The 7512-nt window shown below is 45.9% G+C and overlaps 1 protein-coding gene across 2 annotated transcripts in view; it reads right to left on the reverse strand.

Moving 5' to 3' along the window:
- LOC119446747 (anoctamin-7) overlaps positions 1-7512 on the reverse strand; it is a 118651-nt gene that overhangs the window by 82978 nt on the left and 28161 nt on the right. The window contains exon 1 of one of the 2 annotated variants that reach the window (XM_037711275.2): positions 5165-5372. The exons of the other annotated variant lie outside the window; for it this stretch is intronic. The gene's annotated coding sequence lies outside the window, so the exon portion shown is untranslated. Of the gene's footprint in view, positions 1-5164; positions 5373-7512 lie in introns of those variants that run through there. 2 annotated transcript variants of the gene reach the window in all.

Consider the following 7512-nt stretch of genomic DNA (forward strand, 5'->3'; position numbering starts at 1 on the left):
AAAATTTTCATATAGTGCAGTAAACTTGTGATGCGTTTTGGCTGGTGCACAAGATCTTCCTCTTCTCTGACGACAAGCGATGAGAGCTCAGTATGTCAAATCCATGGCCTCGAAAATCACGTGGCGCCATCGTGTAGGCGAATATAAGCCAGCGACACACTTTGTTTTTAAGTAAAGAGTTCTCTCTTTCTCTTGTTGATGGGACAATTAATGCCCCGTACTATATTGTTACGGAGGGAAAGAAGCAACACAGGAAATGTATTTACAATATGTACACGATTGACAAGGATTGACACAACCGGCCAATCACTGAAGTGTCGTCTTTTTCAGGACCAAGCTCGGGCTCCTCTTCCTCTATGTTGTACAGAGCAGTGTAACAATATATTTGAGGCCATGCAAAACTGTTTGCTCTGAGTAACTTTTAACTGATTAACTGATTTCCCACACTGTTGTATAGAGAAAGAAACTTAGCATCCTTCCACTCTGTGAAGGACGACCAGCGAAGCTGTTATGTGTTGTTCTAAAACGACGAAATTATATATGCAATATGTTTATTATTGTTTATTATGTTTATTAAATTATTATACAATATGTATGACTATTTAAAGCATCAGGACAGACGCCCTACTCCACCTTAATCCACCTTAGTCGACATTAATCCACCTTAATGCACCCCGATCCACCTTAAACAACCCTAATTCTCCTTAATCCACCTCAATCTACCTTAATCCTCTTTCATCCACCTTAATCGGCCGTAATCCACCTTAATCCACCCTAGTATTTCATCCACCTTAATCCTCATTCGTTCACTTTAATCCACCTTAGCCGACCTTAACCCATCCTAATGTACCCTAATCCACCTTAATCAACCATAATCCTCCTTAATCCACCTTGGTAGACCCTAATCAGACTAAATCCACCCTAATCAACCTTAATCGCCCTTCATCCACCTTAATTGGTGGATTAGTGGGTAGACTACCTTTGCCGCGGGTCGGCTCGGTCTTGCTACGATCTTCGGGATCGGCCCACTGTTTTCTCTGTCGACGCGACTTTTTTCTACACACCCTGTCGACGCACGCACTTTTGGTCAGAACCTAGCCAAATACAGCTTCACTAAAACACTTTGCAAAAATGGGTTGCTGTGCATCACTCCCTAACAGGCTGGGAAGTAAACGTCAAGCATGCCACGTCGCAGCTCGAAGCCGCTCCTACAGATGTTTTCCTTGATTTCGATTCTGTGCCATCGGTTTGCGTTATGTGAGGAGCCTGACAGCTGATGCCGTTCAGACACCTTGTTTACAAAACATTCCGCATACCATGCCACGAAACAAAATGAAACATATAATCTCCAACATGCCGGAACCCATCTGTGTCGAACGGAACCCAACAGACTGAAGCGGGATTGGAATTGAGGCGAAAGCGTACAAATTTAGCGCTGTTCTGCAAAGTATATCCCCGCATGCTCCAACGAATTGTGGTCGAAGGCACCTGCGGTTAGATCCGTACATTCCTTCGCCTGACGTCCCGTTCCGTAACCAAAAAACGTATTAGCACGTGTCCGCGAATTCTATATCGCGCGAATCTGACTTGCTGGAAAAGGACGTGAGAACCCTTTTCGTGTGATTCGAGGACCTCTTGTTACTCACATTTATGTGGAAGCACTTAACTTTTAATGAGAAATACTTCTAGAGTTGTCAAGGAGTAACCTTTAGTCTCGACACTGAAACTACCGGAGGACCAGAGAAAACAATGCGCTTGTTCACATGTTGCACTTAGTTTACGAATCGCAGAAAGAGCTCGCCCAGTTTTGAATTCCCGCGCTGGCTTGCCGGCCGGTACTGGTCGGATCATGTAACAGCAGGGAAACTTGGGCTAACCTTTATACATGACAACACAGCGTTCCTCGCCTGAGAAAAAAAAATGTCCACGTCTGTTTTAGCGCTGTTCTGCAAAGTATATCTGTGAAGTGAAATTGAGTTCTTTGGGATTCAGCGAATTCGCTTAGCAACGACCGCTTGGTGCTGGCTGGGCAATTTGCAAGCGGTAATTAACTCATTTATTGTAGTGCTGCTGCCTAATATATGCAGTGGCGGTCAGCCGGCCTTCATAGAGTTTTCGTTTTGCGGGAGCACTGAATCTTTCATTAGGAGAAATACCAACCTGATGGGTTGGCCTTGATTTTTTCCCGACCTTATTCAGCAACCGCGTGAATTCCAGTGAATGTGGACAAATATTTCATATAATATCTGTCCCGTGCTACAAAAGCCCAAGCTCTTCGGAGCGAAGCGCGTGTGATAGGTGCTTGGCTTATTTATCTTTTTGAAGCATTATTTCCATTAGGGAAGTCGGTTGTAAGAGTGCATCACATCACGTGATGTGGAGGCCAGGAAGCTATGGAGGAGATAATGCATTAGCTGTCGTATCACTGGCTATCATGATCTAACCGTTTTTGTATACTGATCAGTTACGAAAGGATACTACATGCTAACAAGTTTGTGAACTTGGCCCCAGATTGAGTGGCTTAATTACGCTAGGTATAGCTTATACAACGTTTCATGGCATTTGCGACAATGAGTAAAAATACACATGTTACACGTTATCGTTACTCTTTCTTCCACATCTCTTGGCTAACAATCCAAAGTGCCACTTAAGCGTGCGCAGTGCGAGAGAAAATTATCAGTTGCAAAAAAAAAAAATATGTTAGTACCCCGACTACTGGTGCAAGCTACACTGCCCTTGCAAGTTCTGAAAGTAAATAACCGAGTTAGGAGAGTGGTGCCGGCGTCTGCGACTGGTCCATTCCCCTTGCTTAGCTTCTGGTCCCTGGTCGAAGATCGCGGTGGCGCGCGACGGACAGTTGGAAATGCCGCTAAAACGGATCCTCAAAGTAAAAATAGTTGGCAGAGTGATGTCGTATACCTGCCGAAAGGGCTCGACACTGGTATGCATCCGCGCAATTTTTTTTTTTTTATTACACACAAAGAAATCCGTTCTCGCCGGCAGCTCCAAATATCCAGTGCCAGAGAGATCGGCGGTCATTCATCTTCTATTCCTTTCAGAACGGGGCATCTCTAGCTATTCTAAAACTGTTCAGTTGTGCTCGACATATAAATGCATCTTTAGTGCGTAGACATCAGCTTGACATAGTGAGTTGTGATGTCGCGTGACGGACAGGTGAAGGAGGTGCTGCCCGAAATATTTTGACCAATAGTGGAGGGCTAATGGCTAAAAAAGACGTATAATCGGAAAGAACTTATTTCTTTTGTTCGGCACATACTCATGCATAAACAGTGTGTGACGTCATATCCGATGGGGAGTTTTCGCAGTTTTCGTGACGTTGCGTAGCAGACAGGTTAAGTGGGCGTGGCCCTACACGTTTTTACCAATCGTGAAGGACTAATGGTAGAAATGGAAGAGAAACAGTTTGGAATTATACGCTATAGCGCCTCGCATCTTGGCTGACTTTGGCAGATCAAAACCAGTCAGTGAATGTCATGCCGAGAGAAGTGGTGCCACGCCCAATGTTGTAGCAATGGGGGGCACACCTGCTGATGAGAATCCGCTGGCGTGATGCCTTGGACTCCAGATCTGGCGGTTATAAACGAGATGGGGCATACGCGTGTGCTCGAAACGGAGGTCACACAAGTGCGAGAACACAGGCGCAGGAGGGAACGAACAGCCGGTGACGCGAGAAAGCACCCGCTCCTTATTTTGCATTTAAACGCGCCGGCCACAGACGCCGGCGATTTCGCACCTCACAAAGCCCGTGTGTTTCTCCTTTTTTTCTTTTTCTTTCTTTTCCTTTTACTGTTTTGTGCATGTGTGTTTGGAAGGAATAAAGGAGCTCCGAAAGGAAAAACAAATGAACGCATAAGTAAAGAAACATAGAGAGATAATGGAAGGAGGGAGAGATTAAAGACGATCACCATCCAAACCCCCTGTTTACTACCCTACAAGGGCGGAAGGCGAATGTCGGGATCAAAAGGAAAAAAAAAAGGGCGGGGGTGGGGGGAAGAAAAAGAGAGCACCAGTGTATAGTCAGTTGAAGAAGAGATAAAAAAAAAAAAAACGTCTGCTGATAGTATGCGTATCATGATCCTGTCGTTTCGCGCCTCCCCTTCGTCTTCGTCTTTCGCGCTGTTGTAATTATGAATATCTACCAACTAGCCCAATGAGCGTTCTCCTAAAGAGAGAACATTTGTTACAGAGTATCGAACTGGAACTAAACCGAAAATCTGCGAGCTTTCTGTCATCTTAGAAGTGGCCGCACCGTTAGTGTGTCGGGAGACAGGCATCTTAGTAATACACTCGCAAGTGTTTGAAACTGGCGACCATGAAATGAAGAATTCTCCAGTGATGGGAGGCCCACATATAATCGCTGAAATGAACAAGCCCTTCCCAGCTGAGCTGTCACTTTTGGTCGCGCGCTTAATAATAGCTGAAGTCTGATATAAATGACGTACTGCTTCTGAGGTATATATGCTTTCAAAATGTTTTTTTTTTTCGTAACTGCTTGTTACCCGAAGAACAGCACGAGAAATTTTAGATGTTTCTTTACAGCCTGTGATGGGTGTGCAAGTACACACATATTTGCTATGTCTGCCAATGTTTATTTTTTTTTTTATGTCGCCTTGAAAAAGACAAATCCACTTGTCGAAACGTTGGCTCCTGCTCTCACCTTGTTCTCGTCTTGCTCACTGTAGCACGAGGCAAGATATCAGCAATTAAGGTGTTAGAATGGAGCTATGGTTGCTGTCCATAATAAGCGATTTAGTGAATCGAACACTTAATTATGTAACATAGGAGAGTTGACTATTACACACACTGGGGTGCTAGGAGAACATGACGATCAGCTGAGAAGCTCCCGGCATTAAGGCTGGCTGTACGCTTAAAAAAGAAAAACAGTGGCGGAAGCAGACAAACATTGCACACGCGTTCCACGTTTGACTTGGCGTGAAATTGAAGTGCGTTTCAAGTTTTATCGGGGAAGTTGTCAGCCAGCTTTTGATATCGAGGACGCGTTTCCAGCATGTTCGTAATCTGATAAAAGACTATTCTATTGCTATTAAAGAATTATGTTGGTGTATAACACCCATCCACTCCTTGGTAACGCCCCTTTTCTAGGCAGTTCAACCATGATACATAGTTCAACGGCAGCACCTACCGAGTCCACTTGTGTTATCCATTGGCCCTCGACTTCTCAGCTGTATTAAAATCGACGAAAAGGATGTTCTTGACGTCGGGCGCACGCACTTTTTTACACCATCACACAGCACAAAGTATCTTGAACGCGGTGGGAGGAATGGATTAGTCGCAGCCTACGGTGTTTCTCTTTACTACGCAGAACAATACTCCGCACCCAGAAAGAGATCGCGACAGAGAGAAAAAAAAGCGACGGCCAGCAGGAGCCGTCGCGGCAGCACTGAATCCATTAAAACACGCGTGTTGCCATCTGTCGGCTTGCCCGTGAAAGGAGAAACGGGGCGTCCCGTTTAGCCGGCGGGACTCCAGCGCAACGAGCTGACCGCTCTCCCCTGCGGCCAGCTAACTTCCGAGAAAAGTGTAGGTGCTTCGTGTATGCCGCTAGTGCGTCTTTGTCATTTCTGCTGGACTCCCGCCAGAAATTTCGGATTTAAACTTCCACCCTGAGGCTGCATTTCCTCTTTCTTTCTTTTTCTCCCCAAGATTTCATTCATATGTTTCTCTTTTTCTTCTACCGCTTGCCTGGAGACAGACCTACGCTCACAGCGCCGCTCGCACCGTGTGAGAGTTGCGTTATGCGCGCAACTGGTCGGCGGATGAGGTCACCGACGCTAGACCGGTCGTCTCCAGGAAGCGCACAATGCGCGGAGGGCGAACGGCAGAAAGAGAGCACAAGGAGAGGCGTGTCTAGCCGGAAAGGAAAAAAAAAAAGTGAGAACTCTCGCTGAAGGGTGTAATCTGTCTGCTCTGGGGCAATGTAGCTTAAGTATTCGCTTCAAAAAACCTTGTCTTCGTTATCTCGTTATCACAGGTGTCACACAGGTAAACGGAGTTTCTGATTGTGGTGAATATTCACCCTTTTGCCTTAGCTCTAATCCTCTCGTTTGTCCATAAAGAGCGTCCTTGACACTGCCTTGCCGTCTATTGTCAGGCAGACTTTGCTTTGACCCGCTGCGGTAGACCAGCGGCCAGGACGTTGCGCTGCTTCGCTCGAAGTCGCGGATTCGATCCCGGCCGCGGCGGCAGCATTTCAATGCAGAAACGCTCGTACACTTGGATTTATAGTGCACGTTAAAGAATCCCAGGTGGTCAAAATAATCCGCTATACGGTTTGCTTTGCCTCATAATCAGTGCGTAGTGTCGGTACGTAAGATTCTAGAATTTAATTAAGTAATTAGTTACACCTTTTTTCTTTCTACTACCTCCTCAGCTTCATCCTTTGCCCTATTGCCAATGTGGCATTTTTTTTCCGCTGCTGCATCAAACACTTCCTTCGTGAGCTTTAGCTCTCAATTACACCTGACCACTCTAAATTACATCTTAGCTGTTTCGGTAGTAATAGCTGTTTCGGTAGGTGTCTCGCACAATAATAAAAAAGAAAGATATAAAGCCTGTCAAGCCACACTATACTAGCGGACAACTTTCTGTGGCAATGAAGGGAAAGCTACGGGCGCGTGGATGCTGCACATGTGATACCGCGCCAAGTCGTCCGGCAGCGTTTGACAGTGCTTTTGGTTGCTCGGAACAGACGCTGAATCGACGCAGCTTCCACGTGCGACGGTTTCGCGTTTGCCCAGACGCGAAAGGGAAAAGCCGCAAAATAAGTGAATTTTTACACTCAGTGGTGTGTTCTGCCTTATTTAAGTGTTGCTAATAAGCAGTTTATGTTTTCTCTTCCCCAGCCTAAACCAACGTGGATTAAAACGCGAGATTATTTTCAGAAGCGTTCTCACTTGTGTGCACTTTGCCTCCGCAGCTTTCCCTTCATTGCCCCAGTAAGTGTTCCGCGAGTATAGAACAGCAGAGCACGGTGCACAGCATAACCATGCAAAACTATAGTGCGCGCGCGCGCGCACGCACACACCTACACACACACGCACACAGGCGCACACACGCACGCACGCACGCAGACATTGCGTTTCTGAGAGATTTACGGGACTGCTGAACATGGCAGAGAGGATGATTTCCGTGTGCAAACATCTCACATTTTCTTCGTTTTCTCTCTCTCTCTCTCTCTCTCTCTATATATATATATATATATATATATATATATACTCAGTTATGCTTGAGAGCTCCTCGCGCAGGCCCTTAGCTCACACGTACACTGAAACAGGAAAATATGCGTCAACAAGTATTTGAAGGCCCCCATCGCAGAGGCAGAGCTAACGGGTAGTTTGCAACTAATCTGCAACTTTGTCCTCTAACCAGAGCAAAATAAAACGTTGGTGGATGCGGTAGGCTACATAAAGATCTTGACATCATACTTTTGGCTGCGGCGAGAACATGCGCTCTTAATGGACAGTGAGCGCT

This window comes from Dermacentor silvarum, chromosome 3 (genome assembly GCF_013339745.2).
Source record: "Dermacentor silvarum isolate Dsil-2018 chromosome 3, BIME_Dsil_1.4, whole genome shotgun sequence".
NCBI lineage: Eukaryota > Metazoa > Arthropoda > Arachnida > Ixodida > Ixodidae > Dermacentor > Dermacentor silvarum.